This window comes from Suncus etruscus, chromosome 20 (genome assembly GCF_024139225.1).
Source record: "Suncus etruscus isolate mSunEtr1 chromosome 20, mSunEtr1.pri.cur, whole genome shotgun sequence".
NCBI classification, from domain to species: domain Eukaryota; kingdom Metazoa; phylum Chordata; class Mammalia; order Eulipotyphla; family Soricidae; genus Suncus; species Suncus etruscus.
In genome coordinates, this window is record NC_064867.1 from 32299163 (window position 1) to 32319187 (window position 20025).

At 40.1% G+C, this 20025-nt stretch overlaps 1 long non-coding RNA gene, 1 other non-coding gene and 1 pseudogene across 2 annotated transcripts in view; 1 reads left to right on the top strand and 2 right to left on the bottom strand.

Annotated features, from left to right (window-relative positions):
- The first annotated feature begins 442 nt into the window (after positions 1-442).
- LOC125998283 (uncharacterized) overlaps positions 443-20025 on the top strand; it is a 33804-nt gene continuing 14221 nt past the window's right edge. The window contains exons 1-2 of the long non-coding RNA XR_007491875.1: positions 443-601; positions 11507-11756. This is a non-coding gene — a long non-coding RNA (uncharacterized LOC125998283). The remainder of the gene's footprint in view (positions 602-11506; positions 11757-20025) is intronic.
- LOC125998385 (uncharacterized) lies at positions 6301-6401 on the bottom strand (annotated as a pseudogene).
- LOC125998400 (U6 spliceosomal RNA) lies at positions 13554-13660 on the bottom strand. Its single transcript, XR_007491977.1, has one exon. It is a non-coding gene; the product is annotated as a U6 spliceosomal RNA (small nuclear RNA).

Below are 20025 nucleotides of genomic sequence, written 5' to 3' on the forward strand. Positions count from 1 at the left end.
GTCTGGCTGTGCTTGGGGTTCCAGAAATGGTGCTGGGAATTGAACTGCGGTGGGCCATTTGCAAGGTGAATGCTTGACCCCTGTACTGTTTCTCCAGTCCCATGAATTTTAATAGATTCTTGCTTCCTTATAAGTTTATTATATTTTTATATTTTAGTTTCCCATTACCCATTGATTACACTAATTAATGTTTATAGGTGTATTAATATGAAGATACCTGAACTATGAACAATACATTTCTACAGATTTTTTTTTTTAGGTGGCGGGGCTTGGCTCCCACATGGTGGTACTCAGTACTTACTCCTGCCTGGGTCTGTGCTCAAGGATCACTCCTGGCGGATCTCTAGAGATCATATGGGTTGCCAGGAGTTGATCTGGGTCAGGTGTATTTAAGGCAAGTGCCTCATTGGCTGTTTTATCTCTCTGACCCCCTCTACAGGTTTTTTCCTTCACTGGGCTCGTATGCACACTGTCCTTTGAAAAGCTATAGAGAAGAACTTGGCCACCTGCTTCCTGTCTTTCCAAATTGGCATTTCCTGTTGTGGCTCTACTGAACAGCTGTCACTCTAGATCCTTGAATGCTGTTCACATTTTACCAGAGGTCAGTTAGTAAGTTAAATGGATGTATGATGTAACTTTATTATACCATATGACATTTTTTTCTTTGACCACTGATCTTGTCTTCTAGTAAAGTACTCACTTTTCAGGGTATTTTCATTTCTTTTAGTTTTATTTTCGGATTCATTGTTCTAGACACTTTTATGAGCTGTATCTTGAACATTGTTCTTTTTTTATTTTTTAAATTTTATTTTATTTATTTATTTATTTTGGTTTTTGGGTCACACCCAGCAGCACTCAGGCGTTTCTCTTGGCTTTATGCTCAGAAATCGCTCCTGGTAGACTCAGGGGACCATATGGGATGCCTGGATTCGAACCACCGTCCTTCTGCATACAAGGCAAATGCCCTGCCTCCATGCTATCTCTCCAATCCCATTTTATTTTTAAATAAAAAATGGTGCTCAGGGGTTACTCCTGGCTCTGAGCTCAGAAATTGTTCCTGGCAGGTTTGGGGGACCATATGGAATGCTGGGATCGAACTTGGTTGGTTCTGGGTCTGCCACATGCAAGGCAAATGTCCCACCCGTTGTGCTATTGCTCTGGCCTCATTTTTATTTTTAATTATTTAAAAAATTTCTCCCCTTCTCCCCATTCCCTTCATTGTTGTTCTTAATGTTATTAAGATGATCGATCAGGGGCCGGGCGGTGGCGCTGGAGGTAAGGTGCCTGCCTTGCCTGCGCTAGCCTAGGACGGACCGTGGTTCGATCCCCCGGCGTCCCATATGGTCCCCCAAGAAGCCAGGAGCAACTTCTGAGCGCATAGCCAGGAGTAACCCCTGAGCGTCACAGGGTGTGGCCCAAAAACCAAAAAAAAAAAAAAAAAGATGATCGATCAGGTTGGGTGGGAGAGAGTTGCCTATATTTCTCGTTCTGGTGTTTGTACGTTTTCAGAAATCAAGTTGTACGCTCGGTGGACATTTGACTGGGGTGCTTACTGAGTTTTGTACTTACTTAGTTGCAGACCTTGTATAGCTGTTCTCTGGGGATAGCACTCTTAGCTGAGGTTCCTAAGTTATGATTGTGGCACTCTCTAGGGAGATAAGCTGCTCACACATGCGCACTAGGGAGGTGCTCACTGGGGAGACGTGCTGCTCCTACATCTTGGGCCTGGCTCTCACATAGTTTTAGTTCTGGTTTTCATACATGTGCATCTGTTTTTATGGTGCTCACACACACTTAGCTGTTGTGCAGGTGGAAATTGCTTGGGGTGCTGGAGATTGCTGAGAACATGGCTACAAAATTCAAATGGCAGGGCTGCTAGAATTGCATTTATGGGACACGGGATTTGAACTTGCAAGGAAAGTGCTCTAAATCCGTGGACTCATGCTCTAACCAGTGGTCCTCAAACTATGGTCCGCGAGCCACATATTGTATTTGTATCTGTTTTGTTTCTTCATTGCAAAATAAGATATATGCAGTGTGCATAAGAATTCGTTCATAATTTTTTTTTTTTTTTTGGTTTTTGGGTCACACCCGGCAGTGCTCAGGGGTTACTCCTGGCTGTCTGCTCAGAAATAGCTCCTGGCAGGCACGGGGGACCATATGGGACACCGGGATTCGAACCAACCACCTTTGGTTCTGGATCGGCTGCTTGCTGCGGCAAACACCGCTGTGCTATCTCTCCGGGCCCATAAGTTTTGTTTTTACTGTAGTCAGACCCTCCAATAGTCTGAGGGACAGTGAACTGGCCCCCTGTTTAAAAAGTTTGAGGACCCCTGCACCCTCTGAACCCTATTGTTATTGTTTTCACGCTGGAGTTCAGATGCATGTTTTTTTTTTTTTTTTTTTTTTTTTTTTTTTTTTTTTTTTGTTTTTGTTTTTGTTTTTGGGTCACACCCGGCAGCACTCAGGGGTTACTCCTGGCTTCATGCTCAGAAATCGCTCCTGGCTGACTTGGGGGACCATATGGGACGCCGGGATTCGAACCAATGACCTTCTGCATGAAAGGCAAATGCCTTACCCTCCATGCTATCTCTCCGGCCCCATGAATGATATTGGAATTTCTTGCATGGGAAGCATGTACTCAGACCTTTTTTTTTTTTTTTTTTTTTTTTGGTTTTTCGGGCCACACCGCAGATGCATGTTTTAAGTAAAATCTCAAATTTTATCTTCTTTTTTTTTTTTTGGTTTTTGGGTCACACCCGGCAGCGCTCAGGGGTTACTCCTGGCTCCATGCTCAGAAATCGCTCCTGGCAGGCACGGGGGACCATGTAGGATGCCGGGATTTGAACCAATGACCTTCTGCATTAAAGGCCTTACCTCCATGCTATCTCTCCGGCCCCTCAAGTTTTATCTTCTGATGAAACCTTCAATCATAACTTTAAATCTTTTCTATATTTTTAAACTCTTATCCATATATCTCAATTTAACATATTTTTTAGCATTTGATACTTATATCATGGGCATTGGGGGAGGGTGTTGGACCACACCCGGCAGCGCTCAGGGGTTAGTCCTAACTGTGCTTAGAAATCGCTCCTGGCAGGCTTGGGGTCCCAGTAATGATAATTTACATTTTCACTAAGTCTATATCTCATTTATAGTTTCAGAGTTTTTTTTTTTTTTTTTTTTTTTTTTTGGTTTTTGGGCCACACCCGGTAACGCGCAGGGGTTACTCCTGGCTATGCGCTCAGAAGTCGCTCCTGGCTTGGGGGACCATATGGGACGCCGGGGGATCGAACCGCGGTCCGTCTCCTAGGCTAGCGCAGGCAAGGCAGGCACCTTACCTCCAGCGCCACCGCCCGGCCCCAGTTTCAGAGTTTTTTCTTGAGGTTGTGTGTGTGTGTGTGTGTGTGTGTGTGTGTGTGTGTGTGTGTGTGTGTGTGTGTGTGTGTGTGTGTGTGTGTGTGTGTGTTTCAGGATTCCATTCATGATGCCATGCAACATCATTTAATAGTTTAATCTCTTTAGTTCCTCTTGGCTGTGACAGTTTCCTTTGTTCCATGATTTTGGTTATAACTGATTAGATAGTTTGTATAGATTGTCCTTCAGTTGGTATTTGGGGGCACACCTGGTGATGCTCAGGCATGCTTTCTGGGGATCAGTGTCATTCTCATCACATGTCAAGAGTATACATCATTGATACTACTTGACCAGTGTTGATGTTTTTCCTTGGCTTGAGGTAGTGCTTTTTCTATATTGTAAAGTTACTGTTTTGTTCCTACTTTCCTTTAGTTTACCTGCAGAAAAAATAACTGTGGATAACCTCCACTTAGTGTTAAATTATGCTCTACTTCTTTAAAAGTGGAAAATTTACAAAAAATTCATTGCTCAAATTGTGCAGGGTTTGGTCTTTGGGAGATCTTCCCCTTCCCTTTGACTACTCCCTTGATAACATGTACGTGAGCACTTCCTTTCTGGGAACAGAGATGCTTTAGGCTCATCTTTTATATATCATACCCAGGCTTATAATCAGTCTTTGTTACAATAGTCCCCCCTCACGATATTAGAAACTAAGATCTGAGTCCTTAATGTGCTTCTTATTAACAGAGTATTGTTGCTTCTAGAATCTTTGACAGAACAAGAATTATGTACATAAATTAAGCTATGTATATACATGTCTGTAAATACAATATAGTTTATTAAAGTAAACAAGAATTTATACAATATATAAATAATGGAATGATATCTCCAATGTTATCATACCATATCAATCTTTCTGATTCTAACTTTCAGTTCACTAGGGAGTTAACCTACTTTTACCTTCATCTCTTTATTTAATATTTGTTTTCTTCTTTTGTTTTGTTTTGGGGCCATACCCAGCGATGTTCAGGGATTAATCCTGACTTTGCATTTAGGAATTATTCCTGGTGGTGATGAGAGAACATATGGAATGCTGGCGATCAGATCCATGTTAGCTATGTGCGAGGCATTGTACTATCTCTCTAGCCCCTGCTTAGCTGTGCATCTTCATCCATGATAAACTGCCATTTACTTTGTTAACAAAAATGCAGTGCATGTGGATAATTTCTTTTGAGTTCTAGAAACTTTTTCACTATTACTGAGGTCAGTACCTTTCCTTTCTCTCTCTTTTTGTGGTTGCTTCATATTTGTAATGTATTTTAGGCATTATTCTGTGTTGAGACTGGATTATTCAGTGATAATATTTTATGCTCTCAAATGCTTGAAAACTGATTTATTTTTTGTATTTTAAAGTTTGATGGTTTGGGACAAACTTGATAACTTTATAATCATTATTATTGTGTCGTATACAATGGTTTCGTTGCTCTAAAAGTTTGTATCTTATCTATGTCTCCTTCAGGAAAAACTGATGTTTTAGATTTTCTTTATAGTTTTGCCTTTTCAGAATATCAGTATGTTTAAATTTAAGAAGTAGTTTTAAATGATTTTTTTCTTTTTTCTTTTTCTATTTTTGGGGATACATATGGCAGTGCTTAGATTCAGGAGTTACCTGGATCGAGTTACTCCCAGCAGGCTTGGAGGGGGACCAAAGGGGGTGCTGGGGATCTAACTGGTGGGCCACATACCAGGCAAAACCATCTTACCTGCTGTACTATATTGTTCTAGCCCCAAGTTTTGAATGATTTTTGTGAAGACAATATGTTGTTAAATAATAAAAAGTCCAGGCATTAAAAAGCCACACTATTAATTGGAAACATTTTTTTTTCTATCGAAGTAAGGTCCACATAATATAAAAAATTTACTATTTCAGGGCTAGATTGGTAGTACAGTGGATAGGGTTATTTGCCTTGCACATGGCCTACCTTGACTCTTTCTTCAGCATACATATGATTCCCTAATCTCTGCAAAATGTGGTTCTTGAGCACAGGTCTAAGAGTAAGACCTGAGCACTGTTAGTTGTGGCCCAAAAGCTAAGAAAAAAAGAAAGATAAAATTCACCATTTCATTTAGAAAACACTTTCAGGGGCCAGAGAGATTATACATGGATCTGAGTGGTGATGGTACAGTGGGTAGGGCATTTGTGGGTAGTCCTTGCAAGGGACTGACCCAGGTTTCACCCTCAGCACCTTTTATGGTCCCTGGAGCCCATCAAGAGTGATCCCTGAGTGCAGAGCCAGGAGTAAGCCTTGAGAACTGCTTGGTGTGGAGCTGAAGCAAATAAAAAACAGTGGGTAAAGAAGGCACTTGCCTTATACATGACTAACCCAGCCTCAATCCTCAGTACTCCGTTTGATTTCCCAAGGCCACTAGAAGCGATCCTGAATGCAGAGGAGCCAGCAGTTAAACAGAGCACAGCTGAGTGTTGTCCCCTAAAAAAAGAAACCCAATATATTAAGTAGTATCTTTCCAAATTCTCTGGCAGTTTGCCTATTTAAACAGAATTATACCTATCTTCTTCTTAGTTTTTATTTATTAGTTAAATTTTTTTTTTTTTTTTTTTTTGGTTTTTGGGTTATACCCGGCAGCACTCAGGGGTTACTTCTGGCTCTACACTCAGAAATCGCCCCCTGCATGCTCGGGGGACCATATGGGATACCAGGATTCGAACCACCGATCTTCTATATGCAAGGCAAACGGCTTACCTCCATGCTATCTCTCCGGCCCAGCTAAATTACTTTCTTAAAGCTGAATAATAATATAAACAGATTACATTTTATATATTCATCAATTGATAGACATTTGGATTGTTACCATTTTTTTGACTTATCAATAAACCTGCTGTGAACATACATGTGTAAGTTTCTTTGTTTGAACACATTTTTTTTAATGTGGAAACACTTCACGAATTTGCGTGTCATCCTTGTGCAGGGTCCATACTGATCTTCTCTGTGTCATTCCAATTTTGAACACACATTTGAAATTCTCTTGGGTCTATAGTATATTTCTTCTAAAAATTTTTCTTTTTGTTTAAAAGGAAAGCTACCCAATAACTTGCTTCTGGTAAAGTGATACAAAAATGCTACTTTATTTTAATGATATTTTGTTGTGTTGAGGTTTATACGTAGGTAGCTATCATTATGGGTATTAAATTCAGGGCTTTACACAAGCAGAGCATGTGCCACTGACTACATCCCTGACCACAAGTATACTTCTTTTTTTTTTTTTTTTTTTTTTTTTTGGTTTTTTGGTTTTTTGGCCACACCCGGTAACGCTCAGGGGTTACTCCTGGCTATGCACTCAGAAGTTGCTCCTGGCTTGGGGGACCATATGGGACGCCGGGGGATCAAACCGCGGTCCAGTCCATCCAAGGCTAGCGCAGGCAAGGCAGGCACCTTACCTCTAGCGCCACCGCCCGGCCCCACAAGTATACTTCTCTTCTTTCATAATACTCAGCACTGAATAATGAACTTACATACTTTTTCTGTTGTCTTACCTAGTCAAGAATTTTGATTCAGGGGGCCAGAGCGACAGGACAGTGATAGGGCGTTTGCTTTGCATGTTGCTGATCCAGGACAGACCCGGGTTCTATCCCTGGTATCCCATATGGTTCCCTGAGCACCACCAGGTGTGGCCCAAAAACAGACAAACAAACAAAAAAAGGAATTTTGATTCAGATGAGATAATAGTAGGTAGCCTCCTCTAGAAATCTGATAGAAGAAAATACTCAGTTATGTCTCATTCAGTTATCTTTCTGAGAAAAAGAAGCAGATAATCTTGTCTGTGAATTTGGGTAATAAGGTATGTTGTCATGGTGTCATAGTATTATGGGGTATATAAATTATGTTTAACATTATGTATTCAAAAGGATAGTAGGCAGGATTCCCATTCTGTAATCTGTTTGGCATCCATGATATTATAGAGGTTTTACTCTTCCTAACCACTTTCCCCCTGAGGCTTGGACTATAATAGAGTGGCATTAAGTGGTAGTGTTTTTCTCTTTCCTATTTCAGCATCAACTCTGAAGTGATTTTTTTTTGTAGATAATATACTTTTGCTCTTATAAATTAATTTTTCTTAGGAAGATTTAGCAAGTATTTTCTTTTGCCAGATGGGCTCACTGACATTCACAAAAACCTAATGTTTTTCATTTTTCTTCCAAACAAGGAACGTTTGCTGTCTCTCAAGTTTACTTCCAGTTGACATTGGGTTCCCTGGAGACAATGGTTAATAAATAATACATTAACCTCTCTCATACCTTCTCCCAAGAAACTTGGTTGTAAGCAAGACCTTTAAAAAGATTTATGTAAGGGCCAGAGAGATAGCTCAGAGAAGTGGTGCATCTGCCTTGTATGTGAGAGGCCTGCATTTGATTCCCAGTGCTGTATGTTATCTTCCAACTAGCACAGGTGTGGTTCCCAAGGTGGACCCCTGTAGGGCAAGGCCTGAACAGCCCTTCGTAACTGAGAGGAGTACCTGGTCCTTGTGTAATAGAACTTTGAAGTCCAATGATTAAAAATTTTCTTCTATTAAAAAACTTGATTTCTACTATAGGACAAAATAGCCTACTTTTGGGCTTTTTGTAAAAAAAAAAAAAAGAGGGGGGTGCTGAAGTGATGGCACAGTAGTAGGGCGATTGCCTTGCACATGGCTGGCGTAGGACGGACCTCGGTTCTATCCTCTGGCGTCCCATATGGTCCCCCAAGCCAGGAGCAATTTCTGAATGCATAACCAGGAGTAACCCAGTAACTCCTGAGCGTCACTGTGTGTGACCTAAAAACCAAAAACCAAAAAAAAAAATTAAAAAAAGAAAAGAAAAGATAATAACTTTACAGGAATGGAATGGGACATGCATGAACTTTGTTAATCATATTTATTTTTGAGAACAAGCATTTTGGCATTTTGGTATGTGTGTATTATGAAAAAAAGTCAATGCTCTTTTTCTTTGTTTTATTTATTGTGGTTTTGGGGCCACACCTGGCGGTGTTCAGGTGTGTTCTGTGCTCGGGTCATTCCTGATGGTGCTGGGGGACCATAGAAGATGCTAGGGATCAAATACGATTGGCCACATGCAAAGCAAACAAATGCCTTACTGGCTGTGCTATCACTCCAGCTCATTATTAGCAAATTCACCTTTTTCCTTATTTTAATACTATAGGTGAATTTGCTAATAAAAACCTGATACATATTATATGTATATTCTACTTATGCATATACTTATTGCATAAATAACATTATAAATATTTGTATAATTTATAAATATTTCTTAAAATTCATAAATTTATTTATTATATATTAATATATATTTTCTTGTTCTGTGGGTATTTTATTTTATTTTTTTATTTTTTGTTTTTCTGGGCCAACACCCATTTGATGCTCAGGGGTTACTCCTGGCTAAGCACTCAAAATCGCTCCTGGCTTGGGGGAACCATATGGGACGGATCGAACCGCAGTCCTTCCTTGGCTAGCGCTTGCAAGGCAGACTCCTTACCTCTAGCGCCACCTTGCCTGCCCCTCTTGTGGGTATTTTAGTTTTTTAAATCTTGGTTTATAGTTTTCATCAGATTTGGAGAGTTTTTCAGTTATTTCTCCCAATGCTCTCTTCTAGATTCCAATTGTGTGTATTTTATTAGGCTCCTTTTATTGTTTGTTTTGTTTTTAGGCCACACCCAGCAGCACTTAGGGGTTATTTCTGCCTTTGCACCAGGAATCACTCCTGGTTATCTTCAGGAACCATATAGGATGTCAGGGATCAAACCTGGGTCTGCCACATGTAAGGCAAATACCCTGCCTACTGTCTATTGCTATGGTTCCCTTACTAGACTCTAATGTTTTCTCATAACTCACTAATGGGTCCCAGATTTTCTTTCATTTTGTTATACCTCCGTTTTCTTGTGTTCTGTTTTCCTGTATAGTTTTCTTTTGTTTTTTTTTTAACTTGATTTACAAACTTTTGCATTGCCTAACTTATTTCCATCTGTTTTATTTTAGCATAATATATATAATTTGTAGTTTGATAGAAATTCAGTGATGTGATAGTTATTAAGATAATTCTACTGAGGCTAGAGTACAGATGGTTAGTTCGGGTCTTGTCTTGTAGGAGATCTACCCAGGTTTTATTCCTGGCACCCTATAAAGTCCCCCAAGCCTCACCAGAAGTGATTTCTGATTGCAGAGCCAAGAGTAAGCCATGAATAGTGTGGGTGTGGTGACTCCATCTCCACAATTCCCAGAATGCTGCTCAGTATAGCAGATATGATTACAAATTTTGTAAGATATCTAATTGGAGTCCACAGAACCACCCATTATATCAAATTAACTCTAATGTCTCTCAGTTTCCACTTTAACATGTTTCTGCCAGATCTATGCATATTTTGCATAATTATTGTATACTTTTTGCTCCTATAGATATATGCATTAATGCTTTCAGTGCTTTTACGCTGTTGTTTTTACAAAAGTACCAGAGCATTTGGTCTGTTTGCCAATTTACTTTTATGTTGTTTGCTAGACTACCTAATATGGGCATGTTAACTTGGCTTTATGATATGACAATCATCTACCTGTTAAAAAATAGGGCTGAAATAGGACTGGGGCTATAGTTTCAGTGCTACTACAAGACTTGAGGCCCTAGGTTTGATTTCAAGAATTGCATAAAACAAAAATATGAAGTATAGCTGTATGTTTTGATTACTGTGCTGCTTATTTACCATTATTATTGTTATTGTTTCTATTGGGGGTTGGGCTATACCCATCAGTGCTCTGGGCTTACTCTCCACTTGGGGATCACTCCTGATGATACTTTAGGACCATGCATGGTTCTGGGTAATGAATTGAGGTCAGTCATGTACAAGGAAGTATTTTAACTCTTTCTAACTCTCTGACTCCCGCTTGTCTATTTTATTTTTTTATGTTTTTGGTTTTTGGGCCACACTTGGCGGTGCTCAGGGCTTATTCCTGGCTTTGTAATCGGAAATCACTCCTGGCAGGCTTGGGGGACCATATGGGATGCCGGGATTTGAACCACCAGCCATCCTGTGTCTGCTGTGTGCAAAGCAAATGCCCAACTGCTGTGTTATCTCTCCGCCCCCCTGCTTGTTTATTATTAAAGAGAGAACTGGATTAGCTGCTGAAGTATACATTTTTATTTTTTTAATGTGTTTTGGTTTTGAACCAAACCCAGCGATGCTTCTGACTCTGCAATCAGGAATCATTCCTGGTGGTACCGGGGGAATCAAGTGGATACCAGGAATCAAACCAGGGTTGGTTGCGTGCAAGGCAAGCACCCTACCCACTCTAGCTCTTTGCTGAAGTGTACTCTCTTTACTGTTGTCACTGATGCCCAGATCCAGTGACAACTTGTCATGGCCATTTGTATGATTTCCATGTGTTAATTTACTCTTACTTTTCTTTTCTTCATTCTTTTGATATACACTTACTGGTACTCTGGAGCTGCTATTGGTTTAGTTCTAAGAAGAACGTGTTGTGTCAGGGAGTGAGTGTTCATGGGCCTCTTAACATGCAAAACATGCCTTCCAACCTGTTGAGCTCTCTCTCCAGCCCTTCTTTTTTTTTTTTTTCTTGGGGGGGGGGGAGGCCATGCCTGGCAGTGTTCATTGGTTACTCTGCTTTCAGGAATAACTCTTGGTGAGTTCCAGTGACCAGATGGGATGCTGGAAATCGAACTTGGGTTGGTGGCATGCAAGGAAAGCACCTTACCTGCTGTACTATTTCTCTAGTCTCTCTAATCCCTCTTTTTAAAAATTGTGTGTATTGTGTGTGTGTGGAGGGAGAACCAGGGTGTCACAGTAGTGTTGGTTGGCTGTGAGTTCCTTTTCCACTGAGCCACAGCAGTGCTCAGTCTGGAGTTGCTGTGCTTAGGCCTGGTGGTCTGGCGATCAGGTGCCACCAGGGCTACAACTAGCAGTACTTGTGGTGCTGTGTGATGCTGGAGATATACATGCTAAGTATGCTTTGTATTAATTGAGTGATCCTTTAATATGTGAACTGACAACTGGTAACTAGTAACTCTTGGCCAGTCAGCCATTTGCATTCAGTGGTATTTCATTTTCCTCTTGCTCCCCTGTCCTGGCAGGTTTTAATCTCACGAGAAGACACACCCACAGTTAGCTCTGTCTTCCGATGCTGACACTTGGTGAACAGCTGCTCTTGATCACAAGATTTAGAAGATACAGTTCCATCCTCCCAGATTGGATCTATTTTCATATGGATCTTCTATTTCTATATCTTTTTTAAAAAGAACTTTTGGGAAACATTTTGGATTACAATTATTGATATTCATCTATGCAAAGAAAGGAAAGCTGTTGTGCTGGGATTTTGAAGAGGTATGTCTTTTTTCTTCTAAAGAAAAATTGCATCACTTAGGTGCTTAGAGATGTGTAAAATAATGACATAAAACTGTTTTTAATTCTGTCACTTGTTTTGTCTCCCTTGCATTGACTCTTTTTTCTCTTCACTTTTGTTGTTGTGAATAACTGGAGGTCACATAATATTTGGTTGTGGTGTCAAGCAGGCTTTGTACATCTTGTTGCAGTGCTTCCGTACATAATCTTTAATTTTGGTGCTTGAGCACATTCTGGTTTGTTTGCTAAGTGGGGTTTGTATATCGACTACAGTGCTCACTGTAGCTTTAATTGTGCTTTAGTTGTGCTTGCTGGGGGTTACATCCTTTGTAACATTGCTTTCACACAGCAGACTGTGGCATGCACACTCTAGCAGCACCAGTTTTCACAGCAGAGGTTTTCAGATCTTGTTCAATACATGTAGGATCAGGGCCAGAGTGATAGCACAGCAGTAGGGCTTTTGCCTTGCATGTGGCCGACCTTGTATCGACCCAAGTTCGATCCCTGACATCCCATACAGTCCCCAGAGCTTTCCAGGAGCAAACCCTGAACCTCATGGGTGTGACCCAAACCCCCTCCCCCAATATATATAGGATCAAAAACATAACCTCACACTTGCAGGGCAAACACTTTGTGCCAATGAGCTGTCCCTTAGGCCCCATTGTCTCTTTTCTGGTGATTATTATGGTTCAGTAAGAACTTAATTGTTTGCAGCTTATTCCTTATGTTCTCTGAATGATAGCACTCTTGGTTAGACTAGTAATAGGAAGGAATTTGAATTTGTTAATATGTTGAGGTACTAAGCGTCTTTGTTTTCATTTTGCATAGACTTTGCATAGTTAGTGAAAATTGGAATTTTGAGCATAATAAATGGCAAGGTGGGCTTATAATCTGGTTCAATACAGTTTTCTGGAAGAGGTATAACAGGTTGTTTTGAACTGAAAACGAATACTTCATTTATTAGGTTTTTTGTTTGTTTGTTGTTTTGTTTTTGGTGGGTTTTTGGGCTTACTTACTGCTGCTTATTTCTGGCTCTGCTCAGAAGTGACCATTGGTGGTGCTTAGGGGATCACATGTTGTACTGGGAATTTGAAGCAGGGTTGTGATAGTAGTAACTGCTTGCAAGACTTACCTCCTGAACAATCTATTTCTCTGTTTTTCAGTTATTAATTTTGGCATTATCACTATTGTGCTTTGAGATTGCAGTGTGTATTTTTCCTTGCCTCTAAAGTATTTTTTCTTTTTTTTTTTTTTTTTTTTTTTTGGTTTTTGGGCCACACCCTGTGAGGCTCAGGGGTTACTCCTGGCTATGCGCTCAGAAGTCGCTCCTGGCTTGGGGGACCATATGGGACGCCGGGGGGATTGAACCGCGGTCCGTCCTAGGCTAGCGCAGGTAAGGCAGGCACCTTACCTCCAGCGCCACCGCCCGGCCCCTAAAGTATTTTTTCTAAAATACTTTGATAAATTGGATATTGAAGATAAAATGAGAAAAAAAGGTGTGGAAAGCTATTTATATAAAGGATTATCATGCATATATATGTATATATATATTTCTTTGCTTGCTTATTTTTGTTTTCCATGAGCAGTGATGCTCATGGGCTCCTGGCTCTGTTCAGGGATTGTGTAGTGCTGCTACAGGGCTTGAACATTTGTCTTCTGAATGTACACAGCATTGAACTCTCTCTTTGATGCCCTCTTTAGGTGTATTAATTTTCTTCATTCAAAGATCAGATTTTACTTTTGTAAAAAGTAAAAAAATCTGTTTTTTTTTTTTTTTTTTTTGGTATGGAATGCTTGATGAATTTAAATGCCATCCTTGCATAAAGGCCATTCTAATCTTCTCTGTATCATTCCGATTTTAACATTTGTGCTGTTGAAATGATCATACTTCTGTAAACTTTTTGATGGTATAACCTTAATTCTTTTTTTTGTTTGTTTCTTTGTTTGGTTTTTTGGTTCTTGCGCCACACCTGGCGGTGCTCAGGGGTTACTCCTGGCTGTCTGCTCAGAAATAGCTCCTGGCAGGCACGGAGGACCATGTGGGACGCCGGGATTCGAACCAACCACCTTAGGTCCTGGATCAGCTGCTTGCAAGGCAAACGTCGCTGTGCTATTTCTCCGGGCCCTGATATAACCTTAAATCTTTACATGTAATCATGGAGGAACTATAGTTTTATAATACCTGATTACATAGAAGGTGTTCAGTAAATTTTAAAAAGAGGATGTGTGTAAGTTGATGCTAAGAAAATACCAGATTTGTGGCAAGGAAACATTTTATAAGCTATGTTGAATAGTGTTTTGAAGATTAACCTTTTAAAATTTATTTACTTGAAATCTTATTTTACACATTCAAAAGATTGAACACTGGGGTTAGTGATAGTACACTGGATGGGTTGCTTATCTTTTTTTTTTTTTTTTTTTTTTTTTTTGGTTTTTGGGCCACACCCGTTTGACGCTCAGGGGTTACTCCTGGCTATGTGCTCAGAAATCGCCCCTGGCTTGGGGGGACCATATGGGACGCCGGGGGATCGAACCGCGGTCCTTCCTTGGCTAGCGCTTGCAAGGCAGACACCTTACCTCCAGCGCCACCTACCCGGCCCCTAGGGTTGCTTATCTTGCACACAGCCAATCCTGGTTCAATCACTATATGTTCAGAATGATCCCTGAGAAGTAACCAGTCTATGTAGTATCCTGAGCCAGATGAACTTGTGCAAATAGCCAAAGTAGACATGTTTTGATTAGATAAAACTTACTAAGTATAGGGGGCTGGAGCAATAGCAAAGCAGGACCAGTGTTCGATTCCCAGCATCCCATATGGTCCCCTGAGCTGGCCAGAGGTGATTTCTGAGCACAGAGCCAGGAGTAACCCCTGAACACAGCTGGGTGTAGCCCCCTCCCCCCAAAAAAAAACAACCCAAATAACTTCTAGGCATTTATGTGATTTCTCTTTTTCTTCATTTGTTTAATTAGTGCTAGTAATTGAATCCAGTGCCTCATGCATTTGAGACATGTGCTATACCATTGATAATGCCTGGTCCCTGTTTGTTTCTTTATTTAAACAAAATTTATTGATGTTCTGGAGAGGCAAGGTACTGACCATAGTTCAATCCTTGGCATTACATTTGGTTCCCTAAGCACTGTTAGGGTCACTCATGAGTACAGAGCTAGGATTAACTCTTGAGGACCACTTAGTGTGGCTCAACACTCCCACCTTTGCAGGATTTGTTTTTTTAATTGAGTCTAATGCAGGTGCCAGGATCACAGTGGAAAAACTATTGCTGAATAGAATTTATCTTCTAGTGGAATTAAGTAGTAGATGGGCAGGTGGTGTCAGAATTCGTTGGTTTCAGATTAATAATAACTAATGGTTATCTTTTCTCTATCAGCATGTGGAAAATTTAGGGAGGTCAATACTGTAAGCTGAACTTTTCATTAACTGTTAAATACAGAGAGACTATGCAAAACAGAATATTCAAAACCTTGATTATGAAGATATTCAAATATGCGAAGCTTATTTTTTTTTAGATTCCATAAATGACAACATATGGGATTGAGCCCATAGCAATTCAAGACACACTTGAGCACTGATAACAGGCAGGATTAATGGTTTAAGTAACACCACTCTATTTGTGATCTCTTTACACGTCATTGAGGATCATATTGCTGCCCCTGGCCCTAATTGTATTTGGGAAAAATAGTTCTCTGATAAAGAGAATATGATAGCTCTAATTGACTTCTGCCAATCATGAGTCATTTCTGGGGCTGGACACTTGACCGCCTTGCATGAATGTGAAATCTGATTAATGGGAGAAAAGGGGAGAAATGGCTGTTAGGTCAACAATGAACACTTTACTAAAGATAATGCAATATGTTGAAATACTATATGTTAGAACCATCCTCCAAAGAAAAGATGCTCAAGAATTAAACTTTACTATGTATTTCGAAGTGTGCTCTAAAGTGATGAATTCATATCTTCCCCTTTCCCTCCTTCCTTTCTTTCCTGTGTGGGGCTGCACCTGTAGGTGCTCATGGGGCTTCTCTGAGCTCGGTGTTCAGGTGTTGCTTCCAGAGGTGCTTAGGGGACCTTGTGATGCTAGGGATCAGACCCAGGCGCCTCACATGTAAAGCATGTGATCAGGCCACTGTACCTCTAAGCCTTAGGCTTTTGGAATTAATGTTCAAAGAAAATTGCTGCTAGAGTACTTGCCTTAAACGTGGCTGACTTGGGTTCAATACCCCACATCCCATAAGGTCTCCTAAGCCCCACCAGGAGTGATTCCTGAGCTCAGATCAAGGGGTAATCTTGAGTACTGCCAGGTGGAACCTCAAAACAAAAAGGTATGACCTCTTTTCCTCTCCCTGCCCCTTCGTGGTTCTTATTGTTATGATGATAGAGGTTGCCTACATGCCTGATTGTTGCACACACATATTCTTAGCTGTGGTTCTTATCGGGGCTGCATATCAAGTTGTGTACTAACATGGTTGGTGACTGTTTTTCTTTTGGGGGGGGTTGGGCCACATCCGGTGATGCTCAGGGGTTATTCCTGGCTATGTGATCAGAAATTGCTCCTGACTTGGGAGACCATATGGGACACCGGGGCATAGAATTGCGGTTCGCCCTAGGCTAGGCAGGCAAGGCAGCCACCTTACTGCTCCTGCCATTGCTCCAGCCCCTGGCAATTGTTTTTACTTCTTTAATTGCAGTATTTGCACCTGTATTTGGGAGTGGAATTCTGATTTAATCACACAGGTAATGGGTGTGTTTGGTGCTCACACACATGCTCACCAAGGGTTGGACTTTCAGGTTGAGGTGCTTCCATGTCTTTGACTTACACTGCTTGCTGGGGGTCAGACTTCTTTTTGGGTTTTTACATAAGACTGTGGTATAACCAGAAATCACTTGTAGTGTTGGTGATTACAGAGAATTGAGTTGCCATACTCAAATGGTAGAGCAGCCAGAATCATGCTTGGTACATGTAGTAACATCAGAGAAGTCATTGCACTCTTCCTCAGATCTTTTCTTTTATGTGAACTATCTATGTAGAATCTGTATTTTTTTTTTGTTTTTGTTTTTGGGTCATACCTGGCAGCACTCTGGATACTCCTGGCTCTACACTTAGAAATCGCTCCTAGCAGGCTCAGGGGACCATATGGGATGCCAGGATTCGAACCACCATCCTTCTGCGTGCAAGGCAAATGCCCTATCTCCATGCTATCTCTCCAGCCCCAGAATTTGGATTTATTTTTATTGATTTCTTTGTTATTTCCCTAATGCATTTGTAGGAGACAATAATATGATATGATATGATATGATATGATATAATATAATTAATATAATATAATATAATATAATATATAATATAATATAATAAAACCATCTTATTCCTCTTATTTGCAGTATTTTCTCTCAGTTTGTCATTGATTTGCTATTTAGTTTGTTTGAATGGATTACATGCTTATCAAAGGGGGGAGGGAGAGAGAGTTATAGATAGATAGATAGATAGATAGATAGATAGATAGATAGATAGATAGATAGATAGATAGAGATAGATATGAGTTGAAAGCTTGTCTTGCAAGCAGCTGACCCCTGGATTCATCCCTGGCATTACATATGGCCCTCCAAGCACCACCAGGACTAATTTCCTGAGTGCAGAGCCAGGAGCAACCTATGAGCATTGCTGGGTGTAGGTCCAAAGCAAAACAAAAAACTTATAATTGATGCCAAGTACTGGAGGGCTATCTAATATGTTACATCTGTGAAATTGAGGCCTTATGAGCAGGATGAAGTATTAAAATGACGTAATAAGTATATAAGAAATAAAAGATCCTACTCATTAACAGAAATAAGAGATCCATTAATACTTTATTTGATAACCACTATCAAGAAAGTAGTTGCGGGCCTGGAGAGATAGCACAACGGCGTTTGCCTTGCAAGCAGCCGATCCAGGACCAAAGGTGGTTGGTTCGAATCCCGGTGTCCCATATGGTCCCCCGTGCCTGCCAGGAGCTATTTCTGAGCAGACGGCCAGGAGTAACCCCTGAGCACCGCCAGGTGTGGCCTCCCCCCAAAAAAAGAAAGAAAGAAAGAAAGAAAGAAAGAAAGAAAGAAGGAAGGAAGGAAGGAAGGAAGGAAGGAAGGAAGGAAGGAAGGAAGGAAGGAAGGAAGGAAGGAAGGAAGGAAGGAAGGAAGGAAGGAAGAAGTTGTATGATATAACTGTGAAAAGAGGCACACATTGATGAACAATTTTAGGCATGGACTCTACCATTTGAACTATCTCTGCACGCATTTCTAGAAATACAGTGCTAGATTAAGAGAACATAGGCACACACTTTTTTGTGCTTTGTAGGTACTATTTTTTCTTACAAATTAAAGGTTGGAGAATATCCATTGTAGTGCTGGCAAGTGTGTGATGCCATTTTCCACATCTGCGCTCCTTCATAATTCTGTCACATGTAATATATATAATTTAAAATATCTTTTTGTTTTTTTTTTTTTGGGTCACACCCGACAACGTTCAGGAGTTACTTCTGGCTCTACGCTCAGAAATCACTCCTGGCAGGTTTGGGGGACATATGGGATGCTGGGATTCAAACCATGATCCTTCTGCATGCAAGGCAAACACCTTACCTCCATGCTATCTCTCTGGCCCCCAATTTAAAATACCTTTTAATGTACACATATAATTTATATTTATAATTTAAGGAAATATGGTACTTAGACCTAATGCTGTTACACTTTCAATAGTTTACAGTATAGTATAAACATAATTGTTCTATGTTTATCATTGTATCTTTAAATGGCTGCTTCTTCCTCCATTCTGAAGTTCAATAGGGTTCCCCCTTCAAGAATTTTACTTTTACACAAATGCAGGTAGAGTTGAAAGAGATATATTATGAATAACACATGATAGTACTGTCACTCAGGAAAATCGAATGGTTTATAAGAGCTCTGTGCCTAGAACTGGAGACAAGGAAAAAAAAACATAGTATAATACATCACTATTATATAAGCATAGATCTTGTTTTTAGAGCAAAAGGCTGAGTTTCAGAACATCAGTATTGAATTCCCTTTTGGTCATTGATACTTTTTTTTATTTGGGACATGATGCTACTCTTTTGATTCTTGGTAATATAAGTAACAGTTTTTTGAGCTCTGTAGATGAAAGGTGCCTTTGAAACAGTTTAAATTCTATTTAAGGAATTTAAATATTCCTTAAAGGAATATTTAATATTAACATTAATATTCAATTAATTAATTTTAATTTTTAATATTTCTTAAAGGAATACTCCTAAAGGGTCTTTATAAAGTTTCTCTGTTGTTCCTTAAATTAAATTAATATTTAATATTAAATATTCCTTAAAGGAATATTTCTAAAGAGTCTTTATCAAGTTCCAGTGTTGTTCTTTTTCTGCCTAGACATTTGTCCTTAAATAACTGTGCTCTAATGAGATAAACACAGATAGTATTTTCCTACAGGAATAAGGTTATTAAAAAATACTGGATCATAAAGCTTGGGTATAGATGCTTTTTGATTAGTCTTGATACTTTTTAAAAATTTTGTTTTGTTCTTTTGGGTCTGGTAATGCTCAAGGATTATTTATTTATTTATTATTTATTTATTTTTTTATTTTTTTGGTTTTTGGGTCACACCTTGTGGCGATCAGGGGTTACTCCTGGCTCTGCACTCAGAAGTTGCTCCTGGGCTCAGGGGATATGGGATGCTGGGATTTGAACCAGGGTCTGTCCTGTGTTGACCACGTACAAGACAAATGCCTTACTGCTGTGCTGTCACTCCAACCCCTCAGGGATTATTCTTAACTCTGTACTCAGAATTACTCTTGGTGAGGCTCAGGGAACCATATAGGATGCCAGGGATTGAACCTGGACTAGCTGTGTACAGGCAAATCTCATCACACTATCTCTCCAGCTCTAGTCTTAATGTTAAATGTATATGTTTATGTATACACACACACACACACACATATATATATATGTATGTATGTTTTTATGTATGTATATTATAGTTTGGGGGCAGTACCCAGCAGTGATAAGGGCTAATTCCTGGCTCTGTTCTCAAGGATCACACCTGGCTTTGCTGGGGATCATATGGGGTGTACTGTACTATTGATGGCCTCCTACCCCTAGCCTTAATCTTTTTATGGGTGTGTGTGAGTGTGTGTGTGTGGGGAGAGAGAGAGAGAGAGAGAGAGAGAGAGAGAGAGAGAGAGAGAGAGAGAGAGAGAGAGAGAG